We start from the raw sequence: 15,000 nt of genomic DNA, 5'->3' as shown, positions 1-15,000 counted from the left end.
AAGTTTGTTGTGTAGTGATCGTACACACAGAGCTGTATTCAGAGTTGAGAGACATTCAGTTAAATCTTCCGGTAATGCAGCTCGGCCACTGCACACTAACTCCGCCCACTTCTGTCCTGTTCGTTTACGGATCGGAAGTCGTTCATTTGAAACGTCGTACGATTTAAAGCTGATCGACGGCATCTGCTTATATGGACATTTAAATAAACTGAGGAGAGAAACGCAGGATAAACCTGTGGGGAGAAGAGAAGGGGGCGTGGCCAAACATACCTACAAGGTGTCATGTACATATTACATTTGAGATACAGATTCGTGTCATTTTTACTGAACCGCTCCTGTGAACTGTTCCTGGACCAGTTAGTTTGAATCCAGTGTTAAATTAAGGCCCAGTGAAGATTTTCAGCTCCTCCTCCTCACTGCTCTTCATCCATGTTATGCTCATGTGCCTTTTCCCCTTTTTGTACTCTAATCTATTACCTTTCGTTCTTTCTCTACACCTCTTTTTCTCCACCTTTCTCTTCATTTCTCTCTCTCTCTCTCTCTCTCTCTCTCTCTCTCTCTCTCTCTCTGTGATAATGCCTCTCACCATTTTCACCCTTTGCTGCCCAAATGCTGTTGTCATGGTAACACACCACCTCTGCTCTGTATGTGCATGCTGTGTGTGTGTACACGTGCAGCACGTCTCCCTTAGTTACGCAGTCGTCAAAAACCCCTCCCTCAAAACATTGATGCTGGCATTTAGCCCCGCCCCTTGGTCCTCCCCCTGAGCCTGCCTGCATTGCGTCTTTTCAGTTTTTTTTCTTCAGAGACCCTGCAGCCTTCTGCTCTCTCTTTCTCTCTCTCTCACACACACACACACACACACACACACACTTCAGAAGTGCCCCAGCGTTTCACTAGCACACTTTTGAGGTATCTGAAGCAGAGGCGTATGTTCACTAAGTGTGATCTGTAGTGTGTAAACAGAACCGACTTGGCTGAAGTGTGCACTCTCTCCATGAAGCAGCTCCCTCCATCCTGCCAAATGGATGCTTTCATATGGAAATGGCCACCATTGTGGAGGTCAAAGGCCTGGAATTTCTTTTTTACAAAGAAGAGAGAGAGAGAGACTGACAGAAACCTGAATATCAGATGAACTTCTTTCTCTCCAGCACTAGCTCTTATTTTCATCAGGTGCTTGTGCTCAGTGATTAAAATCACAAACACTCCTATGTGCTTGTCAAACATCTTCTCTTCTCTTCTCTTCTCTTCTCTTCTCTTCTCTTCTCTTCTCTTCTCTTTCCACTAGATGTTGGAGTGTGTCTGTGTGGATTTGTGTTCATTCACACATTCTACAAGAGCATTAGTGAGATCAGACTCTAATGTTCAGGATGTTGATCAGACTCCAGTTCCAGTTCATCCCAGAGGTGTTCAGTGTGGTTGAGTCAGAGTCAGGGCTCAGTGCAGGACACCAACACAATCAAACACATCACAACCTAGCATGTCCTGTCACATCCTAACACACCACAGCTCACCACAACACAATATACTCATACACAAGATGTCCCCACACATCACACCCCTATGACTCTCGAAACCCTACACAACACACCACAATACAGGCTGAACAACACTCATGTCCAAGAAAACACAAACCGGCTTCAACACAAACTCTTTGGTGTTAGAATGATCACCTGCTTGTTTGGCTGCTTTCACCATCATTTCTAATTCTCCACACCTTATCACACACTCTCACTCTCAGGAATTGTCTAAGCATATTGCTGGAGGGGTGTGTGTGTGTGTGTGTGTGTGTGTGTGTGTGTGTGGAAGATAGAGGACTTCCAGACAAAGACCTCCAGCCATCACCCCCACCCGTCCGAATCCCCTGGGCGTCCCCAGATGCGACAGTAATTGGGATCTTCACCACAGATTCACTATAAATAATTAACATCATCCTCTTTGGTGAAAATCCCACAAACACACACGCCTACATGTTGAGTTAAGCCAGACGATCGAGGATCGAGAACACACAATGGCATATTCTCCTGATGGCCTCCGGCTCGTCCGCGAGACAGCGAGCTCCTGCCTTGCCTTCGCCTGTTCGTGACCAGGTGGTGGTGCAGGAATATTTTATAAGGCTGCACTGTGGCTCACACACAAAGCCTGTTTTCAGTGCTGATACAGAAGGAGATTCAGTTCATTCAGCTTCAACTGGGCTAAAATTAAATTCGGGGGCAGATCGGACCAGAAAAAGCACGAAGGACAGTGGGCTGGATAATAGCTGCAGTCTTTTACAGGATCTGTACAGTGCACGCATTCTCAGCTTCAGACACGGCAGAGAGGCGTCACACGCTCAGGCCACCAAAACAAGCTTGTAACCACGTTACTAAAGTTTCCAGTGCACCACAAAATTTTAGCTGGTTTATTTTTTTAGTACAGTTCAACTTAACTGATTTTTAATACAACTGGAGGAACTGACAGCATTTGGATATAGCTCAAGAATTTAATCACAAGCAGAAATATCTTCACACACTCATTTCAAATGTGCCCACCTTTCACCTCCATATTCATGAATCATGATTTTCAGTGATGGAGAATTATACGTTTACGACCTCAATGTGTTTAATATTACAGAAGACTATTCGCTTACACAGAGACCAAAGAACCTGCACAAGTTAATGAATTTAGGCACAGAAAACTGGGGCACTACACACACACACACACACACACACACACACACACACACGCGCGCGCGCGCACAGAGGATTTCCAGTGTTATATATCTGCATGCTCCACATGTTCATCTGAGCCTCTGGGAAACGAGCCAGTTAGAGAGAGACATCATTCATGCAACACTTTCACTTCTATAAATATCACTGGTATCAGGAGAATGTTTCTGTCTCTCGTTTTCACTCACACATACATACACATACACACACAAACACACACACACAAACACACACACACAAACACACAAACACACACATACAGAGATAACAAACAGGACAGCAGAGACACAAATAATTTAATAAGTAAATGAAAAACATTAATATACAATTTACGTCATATTTCGGGTCAATTATATCTCATCATATTAAATCAGTATTTGGTCAGTACATCTTAATATTTCAGTATTTGGTCAGTCAGTACCTGTTCAAATTTCAGTAGATGCTAAGTCAGTACCTCACATTTTCTTCTTCTGTAAGGAAATAGAATAAAAAATTTTTTTATTTAAAATTAATTTACTATGTATCTCTAACATCTATCCCTAATGAGCAAGCCGGAGAAAACTGTAGTAGTTTTCAGTAGTTGGTCAGTCAGTTCCTGTTCACATTTCAGTAGTAGGTCAGTCAGTTCCTGTTCACATTTCAGTAGTTAGTCAGTCATTACCTGTTTACATTTCAGTAGTTAGTCAGTTAGTACCTGTTCACATTTCAGTAGTTGGTCAGTCAGTTCCTGTTCACATTTCAGTAGTTAGTCAGTCATTACCTGTTTACATTTCAGTAGTTACAGTAGTCAGTCAGTACCTGTTCACATTTCAGCAGTTGGTGAGTTAGTACCTGTTTACATTTCAGTTGTTATTCAGTTAGTACCTGTTCACATTTCAGTAGTTGGTCAGTCAGTTCCTGTTTACATTTCAGTAGTTAGTCAGTCAGTACCTGCTCATATTTCAGCAGTTGGTGAGTTAGCACCTGTATACATTTCAGTAGTTAGTCAGTTAGTACCTGTATACATTTCAGTAGTTAGTCAGTTAGTACCTGTTCACATTTCAGTAATTGGTCAGTCAGTTCCTGTTTATATTTCAATAGTTGATCAGTTAGTATATGTTGCAATTTCAGTAGTTAGTCAGTTAGTACCTGTTCACATTTCAGAAATTGGTCAGTTAGTACCTGCTCATATTTCAGTAGTTGGTCAGTTAGTACATGCTGCAATTTCAGTAGTTAGTCAGTCAGTTCCTGTTCATATTTCAGTAGTTGGTCAGTTAGTACATGCTGCAATTTCAGTAGTTAGTCAGTCAGTTCCTGTTTATATTTCAGTAGTTAGTCAGTTAGGACCTGTTCACATTTCAGTAGTTAGTCAGTTAGTACCTGTTCACATTTCAGAAATTGGTCAGTTAGTACCTGCTCATATTTCAGTAGTTGGTCAGTTAGTACATGCTGCAATTTCAGTAGTTGATCAATCAATACATGTTCACATTTCAGTAGTCAGTCAGTACTGACTCATATACTGACTGATCAACTGACTGACCATTCCAACAGTCTGCTCATCTACAGCATTTATTATATATGTCTTTTTAGCTGAGGCTCTTTTCTGATTCATTAATTCACACATTTTTCTCATCACAGAAACATAAATATCAGCATGTTACTAAAAAAATGTTAATTCAGCATCTCTCTGCCACACTGCAGTATTACAGCACAACTCAAATGTATGGACACACACACACACACACTCACTCACACACACACTCACTCACTCACTCACACACACACACACACACACACACACACACACACGATTACTACAACCAAAGTATATGGTACATATTATACATTACGAAACACGTAAGATACGAAACAGTATATGACTGAATGTATACACATACAGACTCTCTCTCTATCATGCACACTCACACACAGACTCACACACACTCCCACACAGGCACACACACACACACACCTGTGTATTGAAGGCGCAATAAAGGTCACAGATCAGGTTTTTGACAGACGAGTTGCGGTTCACCATGCAGCCCAGCATCCCGAGGTGAGCCATGGTAAGTGTGTACGATCACACCACGTCACCCCAACTCAATCCGCATCAGAGTGTGTGTGTGTGTGTGTGTGTGTGTGTGTGTGTGTGTGTGTGTCTGTTCATCCGCAGGTCCTGTAGGCACTCCGGCACCCTGCAGCAACGACTCTCTGCATCTGTGACTCCATGCTAATAACACAAGACAAGTGAGAAGACGAGGAAGCTACACACCTGAAACCTCTCTCCCTCTCTCTTTGTCCCTCTGTGTCTTTCTCTCCCTCTCTCGCCCTCTCTCTTCGTCTCTCTCTCGCTCTCTCTCTCTCTCTCTCTCTCTCTCTCTCTGATGTAGCAGAAAGAGTAAGATGGATGCAGGCACACTTAACAAACCAGAAATGAAAATACACACACACACACACACACACACACAAACACACACACACTTTGACTAATAAATGTTATGCTACTGACTTTATTTAATATTATGATGTATACAGTTATAAATAAGATTAAATATTAATTTCATGCTCTATTAAAAGAATGATCTGAGATGTGTAAGATATTTTTTTAATTATTAGTAAAAAGGGGAAAAAGTATAAATATGTGATTTTTTTTTTTTTAACTAATAGGGAACTCTGTCCAATCTGGCAACGCTGCAGAGTTACAGTGTGATGCTAATCAACCAGAGGAGGTCCAATGCATATTTAATAAAGCCAGATGCCAAGTATTAGTGTGACAGAGCATGAAAGACATCATGAAACGTGAAAAAAGATCAATCACAGAGGCAAGTCAAGGATTAGAGTCAGAGAGAAGAGTCAGAGAGGAAAGTGAGATAGGTGAGTCAGAGAGAACAGTTAGAGAGGTGAGTCAGAGAGAAAGGTCAGAGAGGTGAGTCAGAGAGAAGAGTCATGAGGGAGAGTCAGAGAGGAGAGTCAGGGAGAAATGTCAGAGAGAACAGTTAGAGAGGTGGGTCAGAGAGAAGAGTCAGGAAGTAGAGTCAGAGATTCAGAGAGAAGGGTCAGACAGGAGAGTCAGAGAGGTGAGTCAGGGATGAAAGTCAGAAAGGTGGGTCAGAGAGGTGGGAGTCAGGTAGGTGAGTCAAAGTGGTGAGTCAGAGACTTGAGTCAAAGAGGTGAGTCAGAGAGAAATGTCAGAGAGAACAGTCAGAACAGTGAGTCAGAGAGGTGAGTCAGAGAGGTGATTCAGAGAGAGGAGTCAGGAGAGAGAGTCAGAGAGGTGAGTCAGGGAGGAAAGTCAGAGAGAACAGTCAGAACAGTGAGTCAGAGAGGTGAGTCAGGGAGGAAAGTCAGAACGGTGGGTCAGAGAGGTGAGAGTCAGGAAGGTGAGACAAAGAGGTGAGTCAGAGACTTGAGTCAAAGAGGTGAGTCAGAGGGAAGTGTCAGACATTAGCATGATATTGATATTTTATATGGTTTTTACTAGTGGGATCATTTAGCGTGTATCGATGTCAGGTGATCGTTTTATGGACACGCAGGTTTTAAAAACAGTTAATAATAACAATTCAACTCCAGTGGAAAGACAGACACCGCAAATCAGAGAGGAAACAACTGTTTATTAACGATATCACGTGCTACATGACTGTGCATTTACTAGCTAGCACTTTAAACTATAAGACTTATAGACACTTTAGACTGTAAAGCAGCCGAGGCAAAAGTTTATCTAAATGTTTTAAAGTTAACATGAAAGAAACATACTGACTGATGACCAGCTTCCATCTAAATTTGTTTAAAATGTTTATTTTATTTATTTCATTTAATATTTTGTGCATAAAAAATATTTATTACATCCTATGAAGTTGCTTCAAAATTATTTTGTCAAAGCTAAATTTTAATGGTATGAACTATAAATAAATGTATTATAAATATTAAAAGTGTGTGATTTAAACATGCTTATTTTTGAACCTGGAACATTTTACTGAGGTTTACAAATTTCCCATATGAGGAATCACCAGGATAAATAAACTGATACAGGAAATGTATCAGGAATCAGATAGCATAAACCAGCTAGTTTGTGTGTGTGTGTGTGTGTGTGTGTGTGTGTGTGTGTGTGTTTTAACAGCTGTCTGCATCTCATAAAGTCCTGAGTTTTCATACTGAATGAGAACACACACAAACACACACACACACACACACACACACACACACACACAAGCACACACAAACCACAAACACACACACACACAAACACACACACACACACAAACACACACACACAAACTACAAACACACACACACACACAAACTCACACACACACACACAAACACACACACACACTCTCTCTCTCTTCACAGTCAGTTTTAAGAGAATTTTTCCTGTCCATTAGCATGTTGTGTTTATCTCCAGTGCCACTAGTGTATCAGTGGGAGGGGAAGGGGTGGGGGAGCAGGGAGTTTGTTTTATGGTTGTTTAAAAATTGCATATTTATAATATTGGGGTTAAAATTCTAGCTCCTTTGATTTTTTGACACTTTTTTAATGCAGTTTTTGTGGCACAAAAATATATAGAAATTAAAATACAAATAAATTACAATTTTGTTTTCAGACTTGTGGCCAGAAATTCATTCAAACTGATCAGATGCTAACTGAAAACATCCCATAGGAGTTTAAAACACATCAATCTTTCCAGAATCCTGTGTTTATTGGAGGAAAGATGAGTAGCAGAGCTAAACGTATAAAGTTTGGAAAATTCTGCTTCCATAAATCAGCTGAGTCTTTGGGTCTGTACACTGTCGGGCTGAAAAAGCAGAAAAGTAGAAACGCTCCAGAGAAACTGCTGTAAATATTGTAAGTGTTCGCACTCGTGTTGTTCTGCTTGCTCTCGGCTTATCCGCTGGGATTACTTCACGCTCTTGGTGAATTCTGAAATCAGCAATTTATCATTTATTTGAATCCTGGGGGGGGGCGTGGTGGCTTAGTGGTTAGCACGTTCTCCTCACACCTCCAGGGTTGGGGGTTCGATTCTCGCCTCTGCCTTGTGTGTGTGGAGTTTGCATGTTCTCCCCGTGCCTCAGGGGTTTCCTCCAGGTACTCCGGTTTCCTCCCCCGGTCCAAAGACATGCATGGTAGGTTGATTGGCATCTCTGGAAAATTGTCCATAGTGTGTGATTGTGTGAGTGAATGAGAGTGTGTGTGTGTGTGTGCCCTGTGATGGGTTGGCACTCCGTCCAGGGTGTATCCTGCCTTGATGCCCGATGACGCCTGAGATAGGCACAGGCTCCCCGTGACCCGAGGTAGTTCGGATAAGCGGTAGAAAATCAATGAATGAATGAATCCTAGAGACATGATGAGGCTAATCATGTGGCTCTCCTTCTCCGTCTCCATCATTCTTTCATTCACAAACTCGTTTAGAATAAAACAAGCCGCTCGGTCAGTGCCAGCGCAGAGACCAACAGGAAGCAGCTCGGACACAGCAGAGCTGATAACACTCAGGCTAACGTGAACACGGTCGGATGTTGGGAATTACCGTGGAATTTTGCTGAGGTTTATCATCTCTAGTGATTCAAGCAGAGTCTGTTAACTCTTACAGACAATCAGAGCTAACGGACTAAGAATAGAGCTGGAGGCTAGGCTAGGCTACGCTAGGCTACGCTAGGCTAGATAAAAATAAACACCGAAATGAACCGAAATAAGACAAAAATTCACACAAGGCTGCGGCTTCCTTCTGTCCGGTGGCACAACACACAAGTGCCGGAACAAATAAGACGATTTTTGGATTTCTGTCAGAAATGTGAACACACACACACACACACACACACACACACACACACACACACACACAGGAAGAAGCTTAAGCAGAGACACGGTGTACCAGATAACAGAGCACATGCCACCACGCTGTTTCTTGGCAACTATGAATAAGTGACCTTCAAGTGGCAGGAATTCCACATGAGGACGGAATTCAAGTTTCCCTTTACAGAACACACACACACACACACACACACACACACACACACACACACACAGAAACACACACAGAAACACACACAGCCACTAGCCAGTTCAGCTTTAGCATTGTAAATTGATTAGCATCGATACAGAACGTTATTCAGGTCACAAAGTTCATTTGAGGTCATCCAGGGGTCACACTCAGTCATCCTCTCTGTCAGACTTCTGTGGCCTTGAATATTTACATTTTATTTCTGATATTATTATTATTATTGTTATTGTATTATAATAAGAACTTTAACTAACGAAGCTCTTAATTAAAACACATGAAAGGGCGGGGCTAATGTTTGTATAAACTCCGCCCCAAAACCATCACAAGACATTTGTATGAAAATCAGTCTATGAAAACATGAACAATAAGAAAGGTGTTATTATTATTATTATTATTATTATTATTATTATTATTATTATTCATGTTGATATTATCATTAATAATAATATGGGGGGGATGTGAGAGAGATTATTATTAATAATAATATTCAATAATAATATGAAAAAACCTGCAGCTGAACAACCACACCTGTCTTGACCAGGACTATCTTGATATGAGTTCCTCTCTCTCTCTCTCTCTCTCTCTCTCTCTCTCTCTCTTTCTCCCTCCTTCTTTCTCTCACTCCCCCCTCTCTCCTTCTCTCTCTCTCTCCCTCTCTCCTTCTCTCCCTCCTTCTCTCTCTCTCCCTCCCCCCTCCCTCCTTCTCTCCCTCTCCCTCTCTCTCTCTCTCTCTCTCTCTCTCTCCCTCTCTGCTGAACACATGGCCTGTGGTTACACACATCCAATTTTCCAGCATAACAGGATCAGTTTTTGGCCTTCATGCCTCACTGAAAAGAATTCTGCTCCTCTCACTCATATGGACTGATGCTGGATAAATAGAGCAGTTGTGAGCACGACCTGAGCACCAGGAGAGACCCGAGGACGAGAGTTTAAATACAGAGCTACTGAAACAGGATGAGCCAAAGGTGTGAGGCTTTATATTGGCTTTATATTAACACGCTGAGCCTCATAACTGAGCGTTACTGTAACACCTCATTCCTAGGGATAAGTACGGAAGGAGTCTCCAGTGTCAGAGCTTTTATTTGTAATGTACTTTTCTAACGTGTTATTAATTTAAAAAGAGATCATAAAAAGTGGCTGAATGGCTGTTAATAGCTGTGATAATGGAAGTGACAACAATAAGTGACTGATGTTCAAAATCAAAAGATGACAATTATTTACATAATTAAACTTTCAGTGAATAAAACTGTGTGCGTGTATGTGTGTGTGTGTGCATGTGTGTGTGTGCGTGTATGAGTCTGCATGTGTGTGTGCATGTGTGTGCGTGTATGAGTCTGCGTGTGTGTGCATGTGTGTGTGTGCGTGTATGAGTCTGCGTGTGTGTGTGTGTGTGTGTGCGTGTATGAGTCTGCGTGTGTGTGTATGTGTGCATGTGTGTGTGTGCGTGTGTGAGTGTGCGTGTGAGTGTGTGTGCATGTGTGTGTGTGTATGTGTGTGCATGTGTGTGTGCATATGTGTGTGCGCGTGTGTGTGCATGTGTGTGTTCGTGTATGAGTCTGCGTGTGTGTGTGTGCCTGTGTGTGTGTGTGTGTGAGTGTGCGTATGAGTGTGTGTGCATGTGTGTGTGTGTGTGCGTGTGTGTTTGTGTATGTGTGTGTGTGCATGTGTGTGTGTGCATGTGTGTGTGCATGTGTGTGAGTGTGCGTGTGTGTGTGTGTGTGTGCATGTGTGTGAGTGTGCGTGTGTGTGTGTGTGTGTGTGCATGTGTGTGTGTGCGTGTGTGAGTGTGTGTGCATGTGTGTGTTCATGTGTGTGTGTGTGTGTGTGTGTGTGTGTGTGTGTGCATGTGTGTGTGTGTGTGTGTGAGTGTGTGCGCATGTGTGTGTGTGCATGTGTGTGTTCATGTGTGTGTGTGTGTGTGTGTGTGTGTGTGTGTGCATGTGTGTGTGTGTGTGTGTGATGGCTGTAGGGGGGTTTCTCTTAATGACCAGGAGCAGCTGGGCTTTAATTACCCTCCACACCTACTGAGAGCTCTGACAGTCCGGACGGAGGGGACGAGAGAGATTTGTTTTTCTCTTCTTGTTATTTTTGTCCTTAATTTAAAATAAAAACATGGTTGTTAAAATGTCGTAATATAACTGTGATATTATTAAAGCTTATTAAACTGGATGAGACTTAAGCACAGTTCATCTAATCTGTCTGATCATCTGGTCTGATGTAGTCTGATCTGAGAGGTTTGTGTTGTCAGGACAGCAGGATCTGAGACGATAAGGGAGAGTTTTCACTTCATCAGCTGTGGCGTTTCTACTGTTTCTCTCAGCTGGTGTTTATTAGAACGTCTCACATGGAGTCAAGACAAAAACAACCGAATCTGTCGTTAAGCTTCATTTATACTGCAGTGACACGTCATATTTCACTCACACAGTAACACACTGACTCCTTAATGACTAACACCTGAGACCCATCTATCTATCTATCTATCTATCTATCTGTCTGTCTGTCTGTCTGTCTGTCTGTCTGTCTGTCTGTCTGTCTGTCTGTCTATCTATCTATCTATCTATCTATCTATCTATCTGTCTGTCTGTCTGTCTGTCTGTCTATCTATCTATCTGTCTATCTGTCTATCTATCTATCTGTCTGTCTGTCTGTCTGTCTGTCTGTCTATCTATCTATCTATCTATCTATCTATCTATCTATCGAAGTAGTAGTTGGTTTAAGTAGTTGGGAAATGTGAAGCTGATTTATTCTTTTTTCCAAAAGTATTTAAGTGCAATAGTATTTTGTTGTTTTTTGTTTTTCTCCTTTTCTGTCTCTTTAATTTTTACATGGAAAGAATTTGAATGTTTTGTAAATACTATAATGGTCATACTAATAAAGAATTCTGAATTAAACTGAATTCATTTTTATATTTTATTACAAAATGTTTTAAAAAAGCATTAAAAATCTGTTCTGTAAGCTGCTTTGTAATTCCCTGTGGGTTGAAATGAACTGAACCGAATAATAAGGTGCCAAAACATTCACTCCAGCACTACTGTACATGGCCCCACCCAGATCCCCACCCCCACCTCCTCCTCCCACAGTCACACGGTAACAAAGAGCAGCATCACGGATCCTGTGACACACTCAGCACATTTTCTCCACCTTCTCGTTCTCCCTGAAGCGTCAAGTCCCTACAGACTTCAGCACAGCAGATGGACGGAGCGACGGGACGTCTACCCCTCGTCTACCCTCATCTACCCCAGTCTACCCCTAGTCCACCCCCCTTCGCTTTGCTCTACTGGCCTGACATAAAGCAGGAGCTTCAGTCCTCCAGGGAAACATCGATCTGCCGGATTCATCAGTGTCATGAAGGCAATCAGCCTCCTCAATTAAACCTCTGGATGTGTGATGAAGTGAGCAGAAAGCAGCTGATACACTCCAAACATGGGCGCGGTCAAGGCCCTGACACAACAGACAACCACTCGCCATTTCACCTAACAAAATATTTATTTCTTTTTATTTTGTACGCAATGCAATTTGTATTTAAGTTTCCAAACTGTGATGATTTAGAAAATTGTGCATTGATTTATAAGGTATCATCTCAATTAGGACGACATTAAAACCATGACTCTACCACCACCATGCTTCATTTCCAGATTATTAGTAACCCTACAAAATATGGAACAGTTCAAGGGGGTGAAAACTTACGGAAGCCTACTACAGGGTTTTCATAAGAACCTGCAATAATCAATCCAATTCAATGGCTTCAAGAGCTAAGAGAAAATAACTCACTAACCCAGTTAATACACACACAAACAAACACACACACACAAACACAAACACACACACAAACAAACAAACACACACACAAACACACACACACAAACACACAAACACACAAACACACACACAAACACACACACATAAACACACACACAAACAAACACACACACACAAACACACACACACAAACACACACATACAAACACACACACAAACAAACACACACACAAACACACACACACAAACACACACACAAACAAACACACACAAACACACACACAAACAAACACACACACAAACACAAACACACAAACACACACACAAACTGTCAGGACTCTGCCTGGACTTTGGCCATGTGCCTTTTGTTTATGTTTCATGTTCACGTGTCTGCCCCGCCCTTGTCTTTTCTGCCCCGCCTCTGCACACCTGTCCCTTGTGTATAATGATTATTTGTATTATTTAATTGAGCTGCGTTGCTTCGTGCAGCGCGGAATCCTATTGTCTCCTGTTATTGTCTTCTGTAATTGTCTTCATGTCTGGTTTTGTCTGTGTCCTGTTTTGTGTCTTTTAGTTATTAAATCCCTGTTTCTGTTAAGCTGTCCTGCATTTGGGTCCGTTTTTATCCCGCGTTCATTGACACAAACACACACACAAACACACACACACACACACAAACACACACACAAACACACACACAAACAAACACACACACACAAACACACACACACACACAAACACACAAACACACAAACACACACACAAACACACACACACAAACACACATACAAACACACACACACACAAACACACACACAAACAAACACACACACACAAACACACACACAAACACACACACAAACACACACTCACAAACACACATACAAACACACACACACACACAAACACACACAAACACACACAAACAAACACACACACAAACACACACAAACACACAAACACACAAACACACACACAAACACACACACACAAACACACACAAACAAACACACACACAAACACACAAACACACACACAAACACACACACACAAACACACACAAACACACACACACAAACACAAACAAACACACACACACAAACACACACACACAAACACACACACAAACAAACACACACAAACACACACACACAAACACAAACACACACAAACAAACACACACACAAACAAACACACACACAAACAAACACACAAACACAAACACACACACACAAACACAAACACACACACACAAACACAAACTCACACAAACACACACACAAACACAAACACACAAACACACACACAAACACACACACAAACACACACACAAACAAACACACACAAACAAACACACACACACACAAACACACACACACACACAAACACACACACACAAACACACACAAACACACACAAACAAACACACACACACAAACACACACACAAACAAACACACACAAACACACACTCACAAACACACACACAAACACACACACACAAACACACACACAAACACACACAAACAAACACACAAACAAACACACACAAACACACACTCACAAACACACACACAAACACACACACAAACACACACACACAAACAAACACACACACACAAACACACACACAAACACACACAAACAAACACACACACACAAACACACACAAACAAACACACAAACACACACTCACAAACACACACACAAACACACACACACACACAAACAAACACACACACACACAAACACACACACAAACAAACACACACAAACACACACACAAACACACACAAACAAACACACACACACAAACACACAAACACACACACACTTAAAAAATAATTATTCTTTAAGAGTTCTGAAGAATAATTAATGGTACTTAGTTTAAAAAATAGTTCTAATTGGAAGAAAGTGTCTAATTTACCACATGATGGAGTTCTTATGTTACTTCATGGTACATTTTATTTTATTCTATTCTATTATATTTATACATTTACAATTACATGATACACTAGAATTATCTTCTTTCCAGCTGTCTAAGGTGGAACACAAACACTGACTGCTTTTGCTTTTATTCTTTTCTGTTTTGTTTCAGTTGTAATGAAAGTTTGAAACGAAATGACGTCTTAACATAAAACCCTGTCTGCTTTTGTGTGTTAATGCGTTCATTTTATTTCTTGAATACACACTTCAGTCTTCCACAGGATGTGAATTATACCATGAATTCTCGCATACAAATGATCTGATATTCAAAATTCCAGTCATATCAGATACACAACATTAGATCATAGCGTTAGTATCGCTAGTGATCTGAACACACAAACTGGAAAAGTTACATAAATAAATAAATAGATAGATAGATAGATAGATAGATAGATAGATAGATAAATAAATAAATAAATAAATAAAACATAATCAGTTAGATTTTAACTTCCGTAACACACAATCAGGATGACCTCAAGTGACCTCACAAACTGATTAACACACCGAGTTACAGACAAACAAAATAACAGCAGGCTCGAAGTTCCTACTCCAATGTGTGTGTGTGTGTGTGTGT

At 41.2% G+C, this 15,000-nt stretch overlaps 1 protein-coding gene across 2 annotated transcripts in view; it reads right to left on the bottom strand.

The window, feature by feature from the left end:
- Positions 1–15,000, bottom strand: part of LOC132845494 (rho GTPase-activating protein 21-like) — a 76,522-nt gene that overhangs the window by 58,462 nt on the left and 3,060 nt on the right. The window contains exon 1 of one of the 2 annotated variants that reach the window (XM_060869495.1): positions 4,960–5,088. The exons of the other annotated variant lie outside the window; for it this stretch is intronic. The gene's annotated coding sequence lies outside the window, so the exon portion shown is untranslated. Of the gene's footprint in view, positions 1–4,959; positions 5,089–15,000 lie in introns of those variants that run through there. 2 annotated transcript variants of the gene reach the window in all.

This window comes from Tachysurus vachellii, chromosome 5 (genome assembly GCF_030014155.1).
Source record: "Tachysurus vachellii isolate PV-2020 chromosome 5, HZAU_Pvac_v1, whole genome shotgun sequence".
In the NCBI taxonomy this organism is placed as follows: Eukaryota; Metazoa; Chordata; class Actinopteri; order Siluriformes; family Bagridae; genus Tachysurus; species Tachysurus vachellii.
The sequence above is the reverse complement of the archived record's forward strand: the minus strand, read 5'-3'. Positions and strand labels throughout refer to the sequence as shown.